Source organism: Taudactylus pleione, unplaced genomic scaffold (assembly GCF_031769625.1).
Source record: "Taudactylus pleione unplaced genomic scaffold, aTauple2 ptg000381l, whole genome shotgun sequence".
NCBI lineage: Eukaryota > Metazoa > Chordata > Amphibia > Anura > Myobatrachidae > Taudactylus > Taudactylus pleione.
Genome location: NW_028284782.1, coordinates 640,524 through 660,561, shown reverse-complemented (window position 1 = coordinate 660,561; position 20,038 = coordinate 640,524).

The window sequence follows — 20,038 nt, the reverse complement described above, 5'->3', positions numbered from 1 at the left end:
ATTTTGCGGTCGTTGGTCGTACGACCGTGCGGCCGCAACGACCGACTCTGAATGAGGTCCATAGTCTCAAAGACTTCAGCTTTATGCCATTGGACCATGTTCCACCCCTTCGTAGGGGAGATGACAGGCACAAACTGTTATTGCAACACGAATGCCAGTGGATACATAAACTTAATACTATGGTGCCTATGGGTTCAAATGAAGAGTTTTGCTTGTCAGAATTTTTGTGATATTGTAGGTCCTTATTTGGTACGCATGAGGCTACACATGCTGGAACATATTTGTTTATGAATTTTGTTTATTATGCGATGGTCATTCGCAATGTATATATTTATATGTGTGTTTTCCCACACGATATACTCTCTTGATAGTATTGTATTTGTATGTATTTTCTGTATGTGTGTTTTTGTTTACCAGTGATCACCGTGGATACTGTGTGGTTACTTCTGGGTGCGCACCTGCTTTGGCCTTCCCCCTTCTGTGGATGGTGCAGATTAGTTCCGTCTTCCGGCGTCACTTCCGGTTTGGCGACACGTGTCTGTACTGCTCTGTCGGGAGATGTGCCGGGCAGTGTGGGCGGATGGAGGTGCACATGTGATGCCATGGTGTATGATTAGGTAAGCTTGCCACTTGTCTATTTATAGCCTGTTTGTTTGTCATTATGTTGGATGCTGCCTCTTGAAAATGGTGCTAACCGAATCAGCTGTCGGGGAACGGCATGATCTTATGATGTCCAGACTCATGGTTCGGGTGAACATGACTACATATCTGATGATATGAGATGCATTATGTCCTGACTTTCTGGCTCATTGTGGCTGCTTTATGGCTTCTTATGGCATATTAAAATTTAGATTTGTTTGCAATTACATTGGAGTGCTGGTTTTATCCGTCTTTTGGTGACATTGGAGGATTTGCTTCTATTTATATTATAACCTGGCACCCTACAGTTGTGACTTTAAGTGTGTGCGGACCATTTTTTCTGCATTATATATATATATATATATATATATATATATGTATATGGGATATTCCATGGTAACTCATGTTACAAAGTGATTAATTTAATTAATATTTACTGAGAAAAAAATAAGACAGTTCATGCTTTAAAGACCTGTATAAAGGAATTGGAATGTTTTTTTATTACCTAACCAAAAAACCTTAATTTTATTCTTGAAAACTCACATTACATTTTAAAGAACCAAGTATTTTTATGACATTTAACAAACATGAAATTCTACTCCGTCTTTAAGTCCAGGTGCTCCTAAAGTTTTACTCATAACTTATAGGAGTCTAAAAAGCATTTTAATGTGTAACACTTGGTAACTCACATTAAAGTTTATGGTAACTCACGTTACATAATTGCATTTCATTATCAAACTTAATGTAATATCGGGAATTTACTACACTTGGTGGATTGGTTTCTGATTATCTTGTCTTAGATATAGAATATTTTATTTTAATTTGTAGGCCACTTCCATGACTTTCCTTCTTTCTCCATAACATTAACCTTATATTCACCATTGATAATACTGATTACAATTCCTGTGTAAAGCTCACTGTCATATTGTACCATCACCCAATCATCCACCTCAAGCCCATTTCCCTGTTTTTCTACTCCCGCCTATGTTTTTTTTGCTTCTAATGTCATATGCCCAATTACTTCACCATTAAGAAGTTCTAAATGATGAACTTGATAGCATAAAAAGCTATGCAATTTCTAACCAATGAAGAAAGTTTTAATTTTCTTGCTTCTTTGAAGAATATCTGCTTCATTCATGAGAATAGCGGTCACCTTGGATGCTGGACATACAGCAATTGCATTGTTTATGGTACATTTTCTATTTTTATTAAGAGACCAAACATGGCGTTCGATGGCACCACCAACTCCAATGGCATGTCCTTTCCTATGAGATGTTGCAAAGTACCTGTCATGACCAGGGTATTTCAGCATGGCGCTAGGCGGGTGTTACCTGTGAGGTCGTTGTGGCGTGGGCTGTCTGGTGGTGGAGCTGGTGTCTGGCGGGGGGCTTTGGCTGCGTGCGTTGTTGTGCGGGCCTGTTGTCACTCTGCGCTGGTAAGTCCTGGCGGCATCTCGGTTCCGTTTGGCATGGGCGCCACCATTTTGCCTTCTGGCCATGTGATGCGGCTGGCCAATCCTGGTGAGTCACATGTTCCCTCCGGCCAGTGACAGCATGGCATGGGGTATTTAGGAAGGTTCAGTACCTTCCTTCTTTGCCAGTGCAACGTGTATCTCAGCCTAGCTGAGAGGGAGTTCTCTTTGCTTATCCTGTTCCTGTGAATTGCTGTCTGCCAGTCTGCCTGTCAGCTCCAAGCTTCCCACTTCCTCCACCACCCTTGCCCATACCTGAGTGCCTGAGCCTGCTGACATCCTGCTCATTTGCCTTAGTTCACTACCTGCATACCTGGCTTATTATTTCCTGCATCACTACCTGCATACCTGGTTGATTATTCCAGTCTCCCTACCTGCACACCTGGACAGTTCTAATTGTTTCTACTTTTACATTAACCCATTACTCCCACCACAGAACTCTAGTGCACGTTTATATATACCTGGACTTTTATTTACTGCCATATTTTATGTCTACTCAAGCATGTATTAAAAACCCTAGTTTTATATTCAAACACGCTTCTGTGATCGCTCCTGCTACCACCCCAGGTCCACAAACAATCCAGAACATAACAGTTTGCACCTGCCCCATGGAGTCGGCCATGGATCAGGAGTCAGGAGTGGATTTGTTCCGGTGCATTTCTGGTCATTTAGAAAATCTGGAAAACATGCTGCATCAGATGGCTCAATTTCTGCAAGAGATGTCTAAGTGACAGGATAGTTTGCAAACTTTCGTTTCTACCCCTGGAGTACCAGCAACTACATCCGCATCAGCGTCTGGGAATACAGGAGGCAGATCATCTCCCCGCTTACATCTTCCTTTACCAAGTAAATTTGATGGCAACCCTAAACTCTGCCGAGGATTCCTAAATCAGTGTGACATACATTTTACCCTGCAGTCTGACAACTTTCTAACTGCAAGAACTAAAGTGGTTTACATAGTCTCTCTGTTATCTGGCCAGGCCTTGGAATGGGCTTCCCCACTCTGGGAGCACTCAGATCTGCTGCTGGATAATTACGCAGGCTTTGTGTCATCCTTCAGGAGGATTTTTGATGAACCTGGGCGTACTGTATCAGCATCATCAAACATCATGATACTGAGACAAGGGGTCCGTCCTGTCAGTCAATATGCCGTGCAATTTCAAATTTTAGCATCAGAGCTCAAATAGAATGAGGAAGCCCTCACCTCGACCTTCTGGCATGGGTTGTCAGACCGACTAAAGGATGATCTAGTCACTCGAGAGCTTCCTACTAATCTGAACGACATGATTTTGTTGTGTATAAAAGTTGACCTTCGCTTCAGGGAACGTCGGGCTGAAAAACACAGAACTGACCGGCAAAGGTCATTTGCCCCCTCCATTTCTACCCATCCCATTCCTTCTACTGAAGAGGAGCCTATGCAGGTGATCATACACACATCTCCAAAGAAGAACGTCAAAGAAGAATGCAAAATAACCTCTGTCTGTACTGCGGAGAGTCCGGTCACCTGCTGATCTCCTGCCCCCGTAAACCAGTAAATGCCAAATCCTAACTGACCCTGGAGACATCAAGTTAGGAGTTATGAGCCCGTCTTAAAAAATTAAAGATTTCACGATTACCCTAGCTTTGGATCTTAAACCCAAACCTGTCTTTTCTGGCTGCTCCCGAGTCAAGTAGAGCAGTAGCAATTTCATAGCGTCTAGTTTCATAGATAAATTTCAGATTCCTTGTTTGTCTCTGAATCGTGCCATCTTTCTGACCTCTATAGACGGACGTCCTCTAACTAATGGGATAGTCACCAAGGAGACTCAACCAGTATTGGTCCGAATTGGGGCACTTCATTCTGAGTCCTTAAAATTCCTGGTGATATCAGAGGCCTCTCAAGAAATTATTCTTGGTCTACCCTGGTTGCGTCAACATAATCCCAGGATTGATTGGAGTTCTATGCAGATTCTTTCATGGGGTATGGACTGTCAGAAATCCTGTCTTCCAAAATATCACCCTGTAAGAAAGACAGTTCCATTAGTTTCTTCTGCCATTCCCAAGGAATATCAGATGTTCGCTGACGTGTTCTCTGAGCAGCAAGCAAATATCTTACCTCCTCATAGGGAATGGGACTGTCCAATTGATTTGATACCTGATAAGATACCACCTCATGGTCGTACCTATCCGCTATCCTTGCCTGAGACTCAAGCCATGACCGAGTACATCCAGGAGAACCTGGCTAAGGGGTTCATTCACCCCTCTACTTCACCTGCCGGAGCTGGGTTTTTCTTGTTGGCAAGAAGGATAGTGGTTTAAGACCATGTATTGATTATCGAGGCCTTAACGACATTACTGTAAAGAATCGATACCCTCTTCCCCTGATTACTGGGTTGTTTGATAGGGTCAAGGGCTCTGTCATTTTTTCTAAATTAGATCTGAGAGGGGCTTACAATCTCATTCATATTTGAGCTGGCGATGAATGGAAGACCGCTTTTAATACCAGAGATGGACATTTCGAATATTTAGAAATTCCTTTTGGATTGTGCAACACCCCTGCTGTCTTTCAGAGTTTTGTTAATGAGATTTTCCGGGATCTGTTATATGTTTCAGTTGATGTCTATCTGGACGATATACTGATTTTTTCACCCTCTGTGGCTAAACATCAAGAACATGTTAAAGAAGTTTTGATCCGTTTGAGAGAAAACCACCTTTACTGCAAACTGGAGAAGTGTGTCGTTGGAGTGCCCAGTGTACCTTTTCTCAGCTAAGTTATTTCTGGCTCCAGTTTGGAAATGGACCCCTAGAAGGTACAAGCAATTCTGGATTTCACCCGAGCTCAGACACTGAAAGCCATCCAGAGATTGTTGGGCTTCGCCAATTATTATAGATGCTTCATTAAGGGATTTTCTACATTGCTGGCTCCCATTACAGCCTTGACCTGCAAAGCTGCTAATCCTGCCCAATGGTCACCTGAGGCAGAGTCTGCTTTTCATCTTCTAAAACAGGCCTTTATCTCAGCACCAGTTCTTCGACAACCAGATCTGGACAGGCCTTTTTTGTTGGAAGTAGAAGCATCATCTGAAGCTGTGGGAGCAGTCCTGTCTCAAAGTTATGAGGACAATCGAGTCCACCCTTGTGGGTTCTTTTCTAAAAAATTCTCACCTGCCGAAAGGAACTATGCCATAGGTGAGCAAGAACTACTAGCTGTAAAGTTGGCGTTGAAAGAATGGAGATATTTACTAGAAGGTGCTAAGTTTCCATTTACTGTATTTACGGACCATAGAAATCGGCTATTTCTCAAAAACCTTCAATGTGTGAGTCCTCGTTTAGCCCGCTGGGCAATATTCTTTGCCAGGTTTCAGTTCACCCTGACGTTCCGGTCTGGAGCACTTAATCAGAAGGCTGAGGCCCTATTGAGATCTCTCCTCTGTGATGATCAATCTGAAAATCAAAGCAATACCCCTGTCTTGGAATCAAGAGTTTTCGCCACATTACAGGTTTAGCCTCCTACAGGAAAATCGTTTGTGGTCCCGGAATTAAGGAACCGGCTTCTCAGTTTTGCACATTCCTCTCGCTTCGCAGGGCACTCAGGCACTCGGAAGACTTTGGAGTTCCTGAAAAGTCACTATTGGTGGCCTTCTATGAAGGCAGATATAATGGATTTTATCTCTTCCTGCTCCTCCTGTGCCGAGCATAAATCATCACAACAAGCTCCAGCTGGGGAATTGCTTCCACTACCCACTCCATCATGTCCATGGATGCATCTCTCCATGGATTTCTTCACAGACCTGCCAGTCTCTCAAGGCTTCAATACTATCTGGGTTGTAATAGACCAATTCTCTAAGATGGTCCACGGTATACCTTTGAAGAAGTTACCTTCTGCTCCTGATCTGGCACAGTTGTTCGTCCAACACATATTTCGTCTTCATGGCCTTCCTGCTGAAATTGTCTCTGACCGTGGTGTGCAGTTTACTGCAAAATTCTGGAGGGCTTTGTGTTCCGTTCTTCAAGTGAAGATAAATAAACTGTTCCACGGCCTACCATCCGCAAAGCAACAGCTCCACCGAGAGAGTTAATCAAGATCTAGAGACTTTCTTAAGAATTTTTATGACATCTTCCCAGGACAATTGGGCTGCCTTGCAGCCGTGGGCCGAGTTTGCACATAATGCTTCCTACCACTCGCCAACTAACCAAACGCCATTTTAGGTTGTTTATGGCCTTCATCCTCTTGTTCCCGAATTCCGAAGCCTACCTGTTTTTGATGTTCCGGCCGTGGAGGACACGGTGCAGAATTTTGCTGCCATCTGGATTCAAGTACGGTCTGATTTGCTGAAGGCATCCTCTCGCTATAAGACCCAGGCCGATAGTAAGCGTAGAATAGTTCCACGCATGCAAGTTGGAAGCCAGGTCTGGTTGTCCACCCGGAATATTCATCTGAGAGTTCCTTCAATGAAATTTGCACCACGCTTCATTGGCCCCTTCACCATAACAGAAGTCATTAATCCAGTGGCCTATTGTCTACAGTTACCACCATACCTAAAAATCCCTAATTCCTTCCATGTTTCCTTATTAAAGCCCCTAGTTCTGAATAGGTTTCACAGTGCTCTACCTGCTTCTCCTCGAGTCCAGACGGAGAGCGGAGTTGAGTTTGAGGTCGCCCAGGTCTTGGACTCTCGTCTACGCAGAGGTCATCTACAGTATTTGCTAGACTGGAAAGGTTACGGTCCAGAGGAACGTTGCTGGACCGATGCTCGTGATGTCCACGCTCCCATGCTCATCAGGAGATTTCATTCTGCTCATCCGGAGAAGCCTGGTGACTTTCCTGAGGCCACCCCAAAAGGGGGGGGTACTGTCACAGCCAGGATATTTCAGCATGGCGCTAGATGGGTGTTACCTGTGAGGTCGTTGTGGCACGGGCTGTCTGGTGGCAAAGCTGGTGTCTGGTGGGGGGCTTTGGCTGCGCGCGTTGTTGTGTGGGCCTGTTGTCACTCTGCACTGGTAAGGCCTGGTGGCGTCTCGGTTCTCTTTGGCATGGGCGCTGCCATTTTACCTTCAGGCCATGTGATGCGGCTGGCCAATCCTGGTGAGACACATGTTCCCTCCGGCCAGTAAATGCACAGCATGGGGTATTTAGGAAGGTTCAGTGCCTTCCTTCTTTGCCAGTGCAACGTGTATCTCAGCCTAGCTGAGAGGGAAAATCTCTGTGCTTATCCTGTTCCTGTGAATTGCTGTCTGCCTGTCAGCTCCTAGCTTCCGCTGGACTACTCCGCTTCCTCCACCACCCTTGCCCATACCTGAGTGCCTGAGCCTGCTGACATCCTGCTCATTTGCCTTAGTTCATTACCTGCATACCTGGCTTATTATTTCCTGCATCACTTCCTGCATACCTGGTTGATTATTCCAATCTCACTACCTGCACACCTGGACAGTTCTAATTGTTTCTACTTGGACATTAACCCATTACTCCCACCACAGAATTCTAGTGCATGTTTATATATACCTGGACTTTTATTTACTGCCATATTTTATGTCTACTCAAGCACGTATTAAAAACCCTAGTTTTATATTCAATCCCACTTCTGTGATCGCTCCTGCTACCACCCCGGGTCCACAAACAACCCAGGACACAACAGTACCATTTTATTCTCCTGTTGTGTTTCGTGCAGTGGCGTATTTATAATGGGTGCAGTGTGTGCGGGGCATACGGGCCCTGCAGTGCACACACTGCACCCATATTATTTTAGACTTGCCTGTCCGTGGTCCTATGTTGGGTGTCTGCGCTGCTCAGAGCACCGGAAAATGGCCGATGCAGCCATTTTTCTGGTGTTCTGCGCATGCGCAGTAGACTCCGGGCACACTCTAGTGCCCAGAGTCTACTAAGGCTCCGGTGGCTGGCTAACCACATCAGTCGGCTGCTGTCCACCGGAGAGAGAGGAAGGGGCACCGCACGGGGAGTGCACATGGGCCCCCTCCTCTCTTAAGATGCCCCTGGTTTTGTGGTTAGGATTTTCAAATCCTCTGCAACATACCTGTTTCAGAATTAACAAGCAGTACCATCAGACCAAATTATAATGTCTATAACGTGTGTTGGCAGTTCTTCAAGAAGTCTGTCTTTATATGGGATGACAGTATGTTTTGAGTGATCAAGAACATCAGATACCAAAACAAAAGAATGCATATTCCCTGAATGCCAAATAACAACAGTAAATATACTCACTTAACTCTGGTTCCAGTAATGCTAATGCCGATGATGCTTTGTCTCTTTGTCTTCTTGGTAGCTCCTTGACTGTTCCCACTTGCTATAATAATGCTCCATGAACTTAGATCTTATAGTGAGGATGTGATCTTGGAGGTGTTTAAGTTACCTTTAATTAGGTGTTGTTCCATAATAAGTAATATAGACTCCAATCCAGTATACTTAAGACTTTGTCATATTATTAATTAAATAAATAGATCAAGCCCTTAACTCGGACATATTCTCCCAGGGTTGATGCAGCAAAAACAACAACCCCGATTAACATTTTCACACAGTACTTATTCATTATTACAATATTCAAGTAATACGCCCCCCTTATACACCCACTAACATTATCAGATAAACAAAGCTTGTTCTTGCTAGCTCCTCCTTGGCAATCAGAATCAAAACTGAATTCTTTTAAGAGATACTCATTGCTTGGGTTATCTCTATATTTGGTCCGAGTATTTTCTCAACACAAGCATACATAAATGGACAATCTCTTGTTCACTGTGTTAGATAAACAGTTTTCCTTGGGAGCGGCCTTAAAGACACACACTAATTTCCATTTAAATGTGAGTTTGGACAGAAAAAACAAAATGGACGTACATATGCCCTATTACATCTCATGAACTGCTTCATTATACGGCATAAAGCATATGTAAATATGGAACTATGTAAATTAGTCTTTGACAGAGGAGATGTGATCAATGAAATACAGTAAGATGAGTAGCTAGCTGAAATACTTATAAAAAAAAATCAAGATCCGTAGCTGCATTATTTTATCACAGCAAACATTTGAAAGCGGTAGTCATTACATGGAATAAAACTAATGTGAGAGCACAAGATAGAGAGCAATTCTATATCTCTCTTATATATCCACACACATATTAAGGAGAAAATACAAGATCATTTTCTCTGACCATCATGTAAGTGAATATATTTAAACAGAATGGTGCGGAGTAAGTCACATTACACATTTTAGGTTAGGTTAAACAAATATGTTCCTCCTTAACACACTTTCCAAACTATCATAAAAAGAGAATTCATACTCTTTCAATTGCATTATGTCATTTATAAATATTAATGTTACCTTTTCTTACCTTGAAATTGTTAAAATTTCCACCTTGAACAAATTCAGCATGTGCTCTGGGCCTGATTCATTGCGGATCGCAAGTGCGATTGCAATAGCGATTACGCACACAGTCTCACTGCGATAGTATGCTAATCCATTGGGATCGCTATGCCGCCACAGCACAACATAAGGACATCCACTTTACCTTACACACATCCATAATACTTAGCAAGACTGCGAAACCATCGGTAACATCGAGTACCATTGCGGCCTCACGCACACTTGCACAACCTATGACCTTACTCAGGAACTGCTAACTTCATCGCACGCTATGAGGCCTCAGGCTGCATAGGGCATCACAATGGATAATTTATGCATGCCCATGCAATGGTGTTGAAACGCACTGGCACGCCTGCATTTCACCAACCACCCCCTCGTCACCACCCACAAATGGCACTGCCTCTCAATCACTCTGTGATGGGTCTGTTTAGTCACTGTGATCGCAGTCCCGATAGCAGTGACTGAGGTCCGCATGCGCACTGCGATGGATATGCATGCGCAGTATGCAACAATCGGCCAATTGCATGCATATTAGCAGTTGTGATCCTTGCTGAATCAGGCCCACTGTCCACAAGCACTCACCAAAAGTAAGCAACAGAATTTGGAGGGAAACATTTTTGCTGCCAACATGACTCAGTGGGTATGCTTTCGGCATTCCTGCGGTCGGGATGCCGACACTTACATTACCGGTGCCAGAATACCAGGGGTTAGGCACTAGGGGCAGGGTTATGGTTAGGCACAAAGGGGGGAGGGTTAGGTTGCAGGGGAGGGGGAGGTTAGGTTAGGCATTCAAGAGGGAGGGTTAGGGTTAGGGCAGGGAGAGAGGGTGGGTTAGCATACCGACCAACAAGTGTCAGTGTGTTAACCCTGTCAGGATCCCTGCGTCGGGATCCTGAAGGCCAGGATCCCAACTGTCAGCATTTCATACTGATTCCATCTCAATGCATGCTCTAGGGAAATATACAGAGACAAAATTCCAAAAGAAAATGTTATGCTATGACCCATAAACATATATAAATTGTGGCAGAGAGATTCAGGTACCACAGTTCAAGCAGCTGAAAGGTGTCCTGGGAGAGCGCATTCTTTTAGGGTTACAACCTGGGTTTTGTCCGGAGACCGGGTTTTCTCTGGAGCCGGGATGGGCTTTGCCTTAGCTGTTACAGGAAGTGACTTCCCTATTTAGCTGGAGTAGTTATTGTTACCAGTGCTCCTGATGCCAGCAAGTAGCCAGGCTATAGTTTGTGAAAGCTAGTGTTAGGGAGCCCTGCCAACCAGGGTGAACAACAGGACCTGTAGTAGTGGTGTATATGAAGATACCAAGAACTTCTCTTTGCGTCCGATTACTGAGCGATTGCACGATTACGATGTCATAATCGTGCAATCGTACAGTGTAATCGGCTAGTGGATGGGCACCTTAACTTTTGCTGGTGATATACGTTGAATCAGTGTAATGGATGGAATAAGGGAGCGCTTGTGATGATTTAAAACTAAGCTTATGTGTAGCGCGATTCCTGTAGAAAAAAGGGGTAATTAGTGGGTGTTTATAAAGCTCTTTTGCACAGCTAAAAGTCTTTTGAATGTGTTTTTCTGTGGGTTCAAATCTTGCCAGTAGCAAAGTTATGACCGGGTGGCTGCAGGTAGAACTAACTAGCTAGCCCTGTCTCTGCCTACCTTCCGTATGTTGGTCTTCTCTGCCGCTGGCTGGTTCTCTCTGTGCTTGTCTGCTTCTTCCAGTGGTGTGCGCGATGTGAGGCGCTGCTCCAGAATGGGAAGGATATTCTTTGTAGTGTCAGCAGCCAAAGCATTTTAGGCACTTCTGCCCTTTATCAAGGATGACTTTAAATTAAATAAAATATTTATAGAGAAAAATTTTATTGAAAAAACGGAAGTCTAAATTGGTCTTCCTTGTAAAAAAGCAGCTACCATGTGTTATTACCATAGTGGTAGCGTTTTGGATAAAATAAAAATAAATAAAAAATAAATAAATGAATAAAAGTGGAATCGCGCTGTGTGTTGTGATAATATCTAAAAACTTTGATAATCCTGTGTAAAGAAAAATATAAAAGTTTATAAAAAAGCATTAATTTCTATGTCTATGTTAAGACCATTTGGTTGTAGGGTGTGCATAGCAAAAATCCATTCTGTGTCCTTTTTTATTAATGATCTGGAATGGTCTCCTCCTCTCCAATTTTTCAGAATTGTTTGAATGCCCATGAAATTCAATTCTGAAGGGTTTTTATTATGTTGCTCTCAAAATTGTTTTGAAACACTATGGGATAGCAATCCTTTTTTGATATTAAATGTTTGCTCCACAATTCTGGTTTTTAGTTTCCTCTTTGTCTGTCCTATATATTGTTAGAAACAGCTGCATTCTAATAAATATATAAGTCCCTCTGTGTTGCATGTTATTTTTTCTTTTATTTTGAATTCTTTCTTCGTTACATTAGATTTGAATGTTGTAACCTGTCGAAGCTGGATAATTGGCTGAGACAAAATCAGTTTAAAATTAGATTGGAACGACGCCATCTTGCGAATGGCCACAAGACACCATCTTAAAAATGAGATCTAAATAGTATAGGAACCAGTGCTAAAAGTGTATACAATAAAGTAAATTGATATTGAATAGTGAATAAATATGCCAAGATGGACGGTTATGATTAAAAAGTGAAATACATTTAATTAGACATATGTCTCCATAGACAATAAAAATAGATAAAATAAAATAAAAATACTGCAAAAATTACTTCAATGAGTAGATAAATCACCTATTGGACAGTAATACAGCTGTGGAATTTACACTGTAAAGTATCAGTCTGAATCATGAATCAGAATAAATAGCACAACTAAAAGTAATTCTCATAAATTGAATACTGGGATTTGGACTCCCTCCTTAGTGTCCCAAGGATGATATTAAGCAGCGTGAGATATTACCAGTCTGTGGTATGTAATCCAAGAGTTCCTTTAAGCATCCTTAGTGCTAGTCTGTGGTGTATAATCCAAGGGTTCCTGAAGCACCCTTACTGCCAATCCATGGAAAAGGTAAGTGGAAAACAACCAGGTATCTCGTGGCGCCGCAGTCCTTGTTAGGAGGGGTTAATGATGAAGTCCAAAAGTCATACAGTATATAATAAATGCAAAAATAGTCCTCTCAATGCGTTTCGCTGGTGTATTGGCTACCAGCTTCCTCAGGAGTGTAGGCGAATAAAGTCTGTGAATGGCTGGTAAAGTTTAAATACCCACTCATTAATTAGAAATCGTATGCACCTGCAACAGATTAAACATACAATAAAAATGAGATCTGCATGACGCCATTTTGCGAATGGCTGCCCAGTGCCATTTTAGAGAAACTCACACTTAAGTACATACGGCGATGCTATTTTTAGCATCATGCGATCGCATATTTCACCATACCCCATACACACATTAAAATACGCACATTAGCGAATGCATAATACCCCGCGTATGGACGCTGTTTATTAGCATCATGCATATGCATCTTCCCTAAGTTAAAAGTCCTCACTACATAAATCTAACTAGCGTCTTTTCCCAAACCCCTAATACTTACACACTGCACACTCACATAAAAGGTTCCATAGCTTCCAAGTGTAATATTCAAGGTTTATTCATTTATTATTAATGTTGTGAAATAAAGACTATTTGATATCTAAGGTATAGTATATGATAAGCAAACCGTGTTTGGTGTTGTACTAATCTACTCTGTCTCAACAGGCTTCCGGTGTCATCGGTGAGAAGATCGCAACATGCGTTCGCAACTTATGGACTGTAGAGAGTTAAAACACTAAAATGTACTATGTAATGTTAGCAGCTTAGATTTTCATGTGGCAGGAAAAAGGAGACAAAAGGCTGTTGGAGGCTGACCTGTGTCCATTTGAATCAACCTGTTAAATGTCCTGCAACAGAAGCACCGTGACGGAGAACCAATGGAATCATGCCAATCTTGCCTATTGTATTGCTTATCCCTGTAAGGGTATATATTTGCGTTCAGACCCCAATCTGGAGTCTTCTTGCTGATGCTGTTGACGGAGGTTTCTTGTTGATGCCGGTAACTGGTCCCAGAGCGTGTGCGTATTTAAAAACTGTACCTTGGGTCTGTATGATTTCTTTGCGATAAATTATCTTTAGATCACAGCATGTAACCTACTGTTTTTATGTTGAATAATAACCTTTGTGTGTTGGAAACACATTTCAAAGTCTGAAGGCATTTATTTACTGTATGACTGCATACGCAAATATCGACAATTCTAGAAGATATAGGCAGGATTTAGAAGGTATAGGCAGGAGCGTATAGAGGTTCAAATCCAGTATCATTAGTTGGGGGCTCGCAGTGTTAACCTCGCAACCGGTCTGTAACACTCGGTATCGAACTCTCAGCAAAAGGGTGGAGGCGCTTGACAGGAGAATGCATTGTGCGTTCAGAATCTGTTACTACCATTGTTGCTGAGAGTGCGCTACCGGTTACTCTGACTTTAGGAGCGCTGATTGAGAATCCAGGGACGGGGGAGGAAAAAGTTTGTTTTCCTTCGTCAATAGGTTGTTTTTCCGTTTTATTTTGTGTGTTAAAAAGGGGGTGTTACATTATTGCGTACATGGCTGGGTCACATTTTTTGTGTACGCAGCTAAGTGTAAGTCATAATACAGTTGTGTAATAGTCACATTATTGTGTATGTGACTAGTCGCACAATAGCGTATAAGTATTTCCAGTCTTGCTGCCACATGTTTTAAACAAAGCTGTTGAGATTACATTATCAATTGTTGCCAATAACTGGGTTAACGTGTATTTTTCTGCGCAGGAAAAAAGTGCATAACTGTGAGTATTTGTTTAGGGTGTAACACGGGACCTAAATGTTAAGGGTATCGCAGGACCCTTAAGTGCTAGGCGTAATGAACGGCCTAGTGACTCGGCAGCAGCTTACCATTTACTTTACACAAGGCAGGTGTATGGCTTGTTATTTTTGTTAGGGTTCGCCTCCCAGTGTGATTATAGTATTCAGTAATCGGTTAGGCTTATTTGAGCACTGTAATTGAACCGCATAGTTTTGGGCTAAATTGTGATTGTGAACTGGTGAGAGGGTGGATGAAATCAACTGGAAAACAAAGGTATATATTGCCCCCTAGCGGTTGAAACGCAGTCAAAAAGGGATTTCTGCGTGGGAGCAGCTTTTCTTCCATAGGTGAGTGGAGGCGTCTAGAGGTCTTCCATAGGGTTTGTGGATACACCCTTTTTCAAAGACGTCCACAGGTAAGTGAAAGTATCTTGACTATCTTTCACCAGTTTAAATCTTTATTGAAAAACATAGGATTTGACCCCGGATGGGAGCCACGCAAACAGTATAGATGTAAGACAATTATGTGCTGCTAATGGAAGCGCTGCTTGGATCGGCATGTCGTATTATGCATACTAAGTATGGTGCTTTATGCAATTAGGTACTGTGATATATGGTTTAAGGTGACAATAAAGAGTGTAAGGCCGTTTCCCAGAATTGGTAGTTTTGATAAGGATGTATTGAACAATGTCCGAGATCACATCAGTCTGATGCGTTCTCGAGTAAAAAAGGTAAAATATATTGAATGTTTAAAATTATGGCAGCATGAGGGGGATGCGTGGCTTAAAGGTGTGCAAGAGACGCAAACTAGCGCCTCGAGCACGTTACCAGAAAGTACACCTGCAGCGCTAATTTGCAATGTGTGCAAGACGCGAAATAGCGCGCACGTGCAGCAAGGTAGCATTGTGGAAGGTATTGCCAGTGGTTCACATGCACCACCGCCGCCCTATGTTGATGGTGGTGCAGGTACAGTTGTTGAAAAAACCCATAAAAATGTAACAAGTAATTTGTACCCTCTCTTAAGTAACCATAAAGAAAATGTTTATGATATGGATGATGAGCCTGTTGTTATGTCTGCCATTTCCCATACTGTACACATGTTAGATGCTCCACCACAGCAAGCACAAGTGGTGCCGCCATCTTCATCAGTGATAGTACAGGAAGTGTTAACATCCACTGCACCCATAGAGGAAGTTGTTAATCCTATACATTGCAGTAACAGGCTAAACCCCCAGCCAGGTAATAAGGTCAAAAGTAGCAGTGCGGCCGGTCTGCATCCCATCCAGACAATAACTGTTCTGAATGGGAATGCGGATGCAAATGGAGTAGTGCCCAGATGGGAAGTAATAATGAATTGTCCTTGGACAAGAGCGGAGCTAAATTCCATAATGAATAATTTCCCCGATCCCAAAAAGGAATTAGCCAAATGTCAAAGACTTTTGAGATATTTGGGTAGTTCTCACGAGCCAACCAACAAAGATTGGCGAGTGGTGTTAAGGGCCTGTCTACCACACAATATCGACGTGACAAAATTTATCACGAATTGTGTATTGGATGGAGATGTTCCCTTAACAGATGAAATTAATCAAGGTAACATTTCCCGCATTGTAACTCAATTGGGTGTGTATTTTCCAGTAGTAGTTAATTGGAACAAAATCTTCACCATAAAACAAAAAGAGAGTAAATCTGCAGAAGATTATTGTGACCGGGCTCTGCAGGCTATCACCCAGTACACTGGGTTAGAAGATATTAAAGATAGCACTCACCACAGGGGAATGATTGTCACTGTACTCATGGATGGTCTTAAAGAAAACCTAAAGACCCGGGTTCAGACCTCACAGCCTGGCTGGAGGGGAGTCACAGTAGACACCCTCATAGAATCTGCAATTGAACATGACAAGAACATCTCTAAAAAGAGAGAGACCCAGAGCAAGACACTAATGGCTGTCAGTATTCAAGCTCTAGAAGGAATGACGGTAACATCACAGCCAGCAGACACAACTGCATCCACAAATGCACCTGCACCTGAACAGTTGAACATCCTCACTAATCCTACACCACCGCAAACGCAGCCCTACCCCACTTATCACACACAGCCACAATTCCCATACTATCCACAAACCCCATATTTCCCACAATATCCTCTCCCTCAATATCCTTACCCATACCCACCACCTTTCTCTCCTGCTCAACCCACACAACAATCCTTTCATCCACCCCACCCACGAAAGTGTTTTAATTGCAACCAGCCAGGACATCTAAGTAAGAACTGTACGGCAAAGAGGGTAGGACCCCCTAACCAGGGAGTACCTAGATATCCCCATAAAGGATGTACACAGAGTCCAGCAAATGTCCAACAGGCACCAGCTCCAATTGTGGCCGTTAATGCTTTAGTGGAGAGTGGGAGCCAATGCTAGGGGTCAGGTCATACCTGTAGTCTACAGATAGTCAGGTTAATGGGAAGTACTAGGGAAGAACCGGTAATGATGGTTGATGTAGCTGGTACTAAATATCCTTTTCTTGTAGACACAGGGGCAACCAGGTCAGTGATAAAATCTCCCGGAATTTTACAGGTAACCAATGAGACAATACCAGCAATGGGTGTAAAGGGTAAAGTGCAACATTATCCTTTAACTAAATCCACAGAGGTCACTATCGGGCCGTTGCATACCAGGCATTCTTTCCTCCTGGCAGCAGCAGCTCCTACTAACCTACTGGGAAGGGATTTGTTATGTGAGATGGGATGTGTCATATATTGTACCCCTGATGGTGTATTTTTAGATATCCCAGAGAGAGTTGCGCATGAGGTGAGGGATATGTTGGACATTCCCCATAGGATAATGTATCACTCTACCAGTTTAAGTGAAAATCCGTCTCAGGTAGATCAAATGTTATCCCAAATTCCAGATTCACTTTGGACCAAGGATGGACAGGACACTGGATTAATGGCAAACGTAAGCCCCATAATGGTAAATTTAAAAGGCGGTAGGCAAGCTCCAAAAATTCCCCAGTACCCACTAAAACAGGAGGTAGAATTAGGGGTTTATCCCATAATTGAGCGATTGTTACAACAGGGAATTTTAGTTCATACAGCTAGTGTAGCCAACAGTCCCATCTTTCCGGTAAAGAAGAGTGGTGGGAGGGGTTATAGGCTGGTACAAGACCTTAGAGGTGTTAATAAGGTGGTAGAGAGCCAATTTCCTATAGTGCCAAACCCAGCTGTCATTCTCATGCAGATCCCACCAAATGCAACCCATTTCACTGTCATTGACCTCTGTTCTGCTTTCTTCTCTGTGCCTCTTCATCCTGTCAGTACCTATTCACTTTCACATAGAGGGGTGTACAATACACATGGACACGATTGCCCCAAGGTTTCATAGACAGCCCCGTATTTTTCCCAGGCCTTGCATGACTGTTTACAATCTTTTCAACCTGCCAATGGGTCTGTTCTAATACAATATGTAGACTATTTATTGCTATGTTCTGATTAGTTTATGTCATGTTTAAATGATACTAAACTTTTGTTGCTTCATCTCTTGCAAACAGGACACAAGATTGCTAAGGACAAACTACAGCTGTGCCAATCCAGAGTAAAATACTTGGAACACTGCCTAACCCAGGGGTTACGACATCTAACTACAGATCGAATCCAGGCCATACAGAACATAACACTGCCGCAGAACCAACAGCAAATTTGTACCTTCTTGGGAATGTGTGGATGCGGCAGAATGTGGATCCCAGGTTTTTCTATTTTGGCCTTGCCATTACAGGACTTAGTCTCTTCTTCAAAGCCCGACCGTGTCATACACACAGAGGAATCAGAGCAGGCTTTCCTTAATCTTAAGGATAGTCTGACAAAAGCACCTGCATTGGGAATACCTGATTATGAAAAACCTTTTGATTTGTATTGTATGGAAGCCGATGGTTGAGCAGCAGGTGTCCTCACACAAAAACATGGTGATGCCAGTAGGCCCGTAGCATACTACAGTGCACAATTGGACACTGTGGCAAGATCACTCCCAACGTGTTTAAGAAGTGTAGTAGCAACCGCTCTATTGGTCACTAAGAGTGAGGATGTGGTACTAGGCCATGATATGATTGTCTATACTCCCCATGCTGTATCTGCTCTGCTGAACTCTGCCCAAACCAGACACATCTCTTCGGGTAGATTTACCAAGTGGGAACTAGCTCTAATAGCCCCTTCAAACATCACTGTTAGACGATGCAGTACATTAAATCCAGCAACGTATTTACCATATGTGCAACATGATGCACAAAGGGTGGAGGGAGACGGGTTGCTGGCGGAAAGTGAGTTCAGCAGACATAGTGATGCACATGATTGTATGGAATATCTGCACGACATGACATACATGATACACCTTTAGAGAATGTGGATGTGACATTTTACACGGACAGGAGTTGTCATAGACAAAGACACAGGTGAATTATGTACAGGTTATGCTGTAGTAAATGACACAGACATCATAGAAGCTGAACCCCTTGGTCCTCCTCACTCAGCCCAGGTGGCGGAGTTAGTAGCACTAAAAAGAATGTGTGGATTGGCAGAAGGCAAATCTGCTAACATTTACACTGACTCTAGGTATGAGTTCGGAGTGGTACACGATTTCAGAGCTCTACGGTGTCTGAGAAATTTTATGACAGCAGCAGGCACACCAGTTGCACATTCTAGACATATAAAACAATTACCAAAAGCAATTCAACTACCCAAAACAGTGGCAGTAATGAAGTGTAAAGCCCATACATGTGAGGAGGACTCGGTGTCACTGGGCAACAACAGAGCAGATGAAGCTGCAAAATGGGCAGCAGGGTGAAAAATTAATGTACCAATGGAACAAATTAGGTCTTTTAAAACAATTTGATATGCTGAAATTAATTGAGATGCAAAATTTGTGTTCTATCCAGGAAAAGTCAGTCTGGAAGTCCAAAGCATGTGGGCAAGAGTCCTCTAGACTCTGGAGGGATGGACAAGGTAAGCCAGTAGCTCCCAAGGCATATTACCCCAGCCTGGCTGAGGCAGCGCACGGTCTGACTGACTTGGGAAAGCAAGGTATGTGCAAATTGGTGAGAGCATACTGGTGCGCACCGGGTTTCTCTTCTCAGGCAGAAAAGAGAGCTATGTCCTGTCTGACCTGCTTGAGGGAAAACATTGGGAAAACGATCACTACCGAACCATCCCACATTCCACCGACTGACGGACCTTTCCAGGTAATACAAATTGATTTCATCCAATTACCACCTTGCAGGAATCTAAAAGTATGTTTTAGTGTGCACTGACGTGTTTTCCAATTGGGTTGAGGCATACCCAGCGGCCACTAATACTGCTGCGTTTACTGCCAAGAAAATTTTACAGGAGTTTGTATGCAGATACGTTATCCCTAAAATTATCGAGAGTGACAGGGGTACTCATTTCACAGGTGATGTTTTTCAAAATATGTGTAAACTGATGGGTATTAATAGTCAACTTCACACCCCCTACCGACCGCAAGCCTGTGCCAAGGTAGAGAGGATGAATGGGACTATTGAAAATAAACTAAGTAAAATGATGGTAGAGACTGGACTAGGATGGCCAGAAGCATTACCGATGGTCCTACATGGCATAAGTATCACTCCTAGACCCCCCTCTAAATCTGTCCCCCTTTGAAATACTGTTTTGTAGACAACCTCATTTGATTATAAGTCCACAGAAAGACTTGAAGGGTAACAACGAGGTA